Source organism: Microtus ochrogaster, linkage group LG4 (assembly GCF_000317375.1).
Source record: "Microtus ochrogaster isolate Prairie Vole_2 linkage group LG4, MicOch1.0, whole genome shotgun sequence".
In the NCBI taxonomy this organism is placed as follows: domain Eukaryota; kingdom Metazoa; phylum Chordata; class Mammalia; order Rodentia; family Cricetidae; genus Microtus; species Microtus ochrogaster.
Genome location: NC_022030.1, coordinates 66,016,049 through 66,019,157, shown reverse-complemented (window position 1 = coordinate 66,019,157; position 3,109 = coordinate 66,016,049). Strand labels below are relative to the sequence as shown.

The 3,109-nt window shown below is 48.0% G+C and overlaps 1 non-coding gene across 1 annotated transcript; it reads right to left on the bottom strand.

Moving 5' to 3' along the window:
- Window positions 1–193: 193 nt before the first annotated feature.
- On the bottom strand, window positions 194–266 carry Trnak-cuu. Its single transcript has one exon. It is a non-coding gene; the product is annotated as a tRNA-Lys (tRNA).
- Between the last annotated feature and the right edge of the window lie 2,843 nt (window positions 267–3,109).

Genomic DNA, 3,109 nt, shown 5'->3' with positions numbered 1-3,109 from the left:
CTTCGGCCTACAGGCCCATAGTTTCCAGCAGACATTTCCACAAAGCAGGAAATTTCAAAGGCAGTCACTATCTGCTTGTCCTGAAGAATGTCTCACAGATTCTTTCATGAATCAGGAACCCCGAAAGATCTTCTCACCTATAGGCAAGTTCAGTAGTGGGGAGCAGCCCCGCCGCTCTTATTACTACAGATGGCGCCCAACGTGGGGCTCGAACCCACGACCCTGAGATTAAGAGTCTCATGCTCTACCGACTGAGCTAGCCAGGCGGGCAGCGGGGTGCTGGGGAGCAGCCCCGCCGCTCTTATTACTACACAAACTGGTCTAGACATGTGAAGCCAGCTGGGGTCCTGACACACTAAGCATTTAATGGTCTATAGAGAAGTGTCCTATGACCTGGGGATGGTTCTGCAAGTCTCTGGAGTTGGGGTACTGACCCCTCCACAGCCTTCTTTGAATTCAGCCCTCTGCTTTCCCCATGGCCCTTCTCTCCCTTCTCAGAGTCCCACCAAGTCTATGGTCCACTGGCAGCCACAAACATCATAGGCATTTCTGAAGTTTAGGGGCTGGAGAGAGACAGAGAGTTCACACTGCAGAAATATGTGCTTTGGGTTAACAGGCAGGCATCTCCACTGCCCAAACGGCCCTTGGCCTCTTCCATGGGAGCATCCACAGACCTGTCCCCAGCCCCTTACACGGCTAGTTCCTCTGACTCACCACCTTCTCAGCCCACGCTCTCCACCCAGTTACCTCCTTCAGAGCAGTGGAAGGCTCTGAGTTGTGGCCCAGGCCCCAGTTTTTACAACTTTTAGTTTTAAAATGCAGTGATCAGACAGGCAGTGGTGGCATACACCTTAACCCCAGCACTCAGGAGGCAAAGGTAGTAGTAGGATGTCTGTGAATTCAAGGCCAGCAGGGTCTACAAAGCAAGTTTCAGGACAGCCAGAGAAATCCTGTCTCGAAAAATAACAGCAACAAGACTACAGAGATCTGTTATAGGCGGCAGGACATTCAGACAGCGTCCGACTGACCATCAGAAGAGAAGCCAGCATTAAGAGACAGGGGTGGCTGTAAGCAAGCCCCAGCAGGAGCTTGGTTAAAGACCTTGAGCTTGAGTCTATACACAAAACCAGGTAGAGAGATTACTTGTCTCCCAGGGTCGTCAGAAACTTCCTCCCCCAGGGGAATCCAAAGGAGAGTCATCAGCCCTGGAGGCCCAGGGGCATGATACACAGGCCTGGAGGAGCCAGTCATGTTAGCTGAGCTCATTCTGAGAACCTCAGCTTCCAAAGCTGCCAACCCACTGGCTTCTGATTGACAGAAGCCAAGACAGAAGTCTCAACACAAGCCAAGCTGCCCAGGAGGCCAAATCATAACCAGAAGGCTGTGGAGTAAGTTCCATGACTCAAATGTTTCAGACTCTGGTATACAGCCCCAAGCCTGACGTGCCTCAGAAACCCTCCTGAATAGTGCTTTAGGCAGTCAAAAATGTCCCTGCTTCTGGCAACCTGCAAGCATCTTTGGAACAGGCCCGCTAGCCTTAACCTTACCAGGGTCTAGCCTACTTTTGGTCATGGTGTGTCATCACAGCAATAGTAATACTAACTAATGGGTTACTGACTAACTAACAGTACTCTAACAACAACAATGGCATCCAAGCCTTTGTTTAAACTCTGGAGCCACTTTATTGTCTGAAATAATATTGTCTGCGAGTGTTCAATGAACACTCCCAGTATCCATTCCCTCTTGGTGCTCTGCTTAGCCCTAGCTCCCCCTCTCCATGTCACTGACAGAAGCCTCACAGGAGTTTGTGTGTCCTGACAACATTCCCCATAGTATCAGCTCCTAGGTCAAAAACTCTCAGACCCCAGAGTCTTAGCTGCGGGTAACCCTGGCTCCTGCTGGCTCTAGGTTCCTTTCTGAGAAGCAGAAATTCTCAGATGGTTGCAAATATACCCACTGTGGTGGGGGATGGGGGAACCACTTCTGTCATAGAAGGGCAGCTGGTGGCAGGTGCCCAGGACAAAATAAAAATAATAAACCAAGAAAAGAGGCCTGAGAGCAACAGAGTGAGATCCGAAGTGAAGAGCCAGAACCAACCAAATGCTGAAAGTGAGCATACACCTGCAGGAAGTGACCCCCCTTCCTTTTTTAGAACGTGGAGATGATAGTAACAACCTTTGCATCATGGGACTTCTGGGAGGATTCGATGAATCAATATATAAAAGGCACACAGAACACTGTCTACAATTCAGAAGCACTTAGGAAATATTCCCTGCTTGGTTCTGATATCAGCTTGTCGCAGGTTAGAATTACCCAAAGAACAGTCTTGATCACTTCCATTGATGTGCCAAGACCCACCCCACATGTGGGGGGATGTGGAGGAGCACCTTCTGACAGCAGCTCAGATTCAAAAGGGATAGATAGAAGGCAGATTATAAATGCCTTCGTTCCCTTGGCCTTCCCTCTTGCCAACATAACTTCGCTGAAATCAGAACCAGCGTTTCTAAGCCTCTGTCATGGACTAGGAGTTCTCCAGAAACCCTTCAGATTTTCAATACCAGATTGCGATTGTTAAAATGCCCAGCCTCAACAACCCAGCAATCACAGGGTTGTCACCTCTTGGGTGTGGGGCAGTTCTTGTTACTATTTCAATATAAGCTGACTTAACAAACTACATATGTTCATTCTATCAGTTCTGTTCCTCTAGGGAACCCTGACAGGCCTACCTTGACAGATGTTTTTCAAAAGACGTTAGTGCTTTTCAAGTTCCCAAAAATACTTTGTTTTGAAACTTCAGACTTGGAAAATATTGTATGTATAGCACACCACTCTTTCAAAAAAATTTCAATTCCTGCATACTTTTGCCATGACTCTGAAATGGCCAGAAGAGCCTTCTCACACCATCTTTTAAGCAATCCCCATCAAACAATTTGAATCGGCAGGTGAGAAGAAGCATGGCCCCTTTTAAAAATTTAAAAATTTGAGTCTTGTTATATATCTCAAGCTACCCTGGAGCTCACTGTACAGCCAGTTTAGCCTTCAACTTGTGATCTCTTCTGCTTCAACCCACTAAGTGCTGTGTGCCACCCACTATGCCTGGTCAAATGTC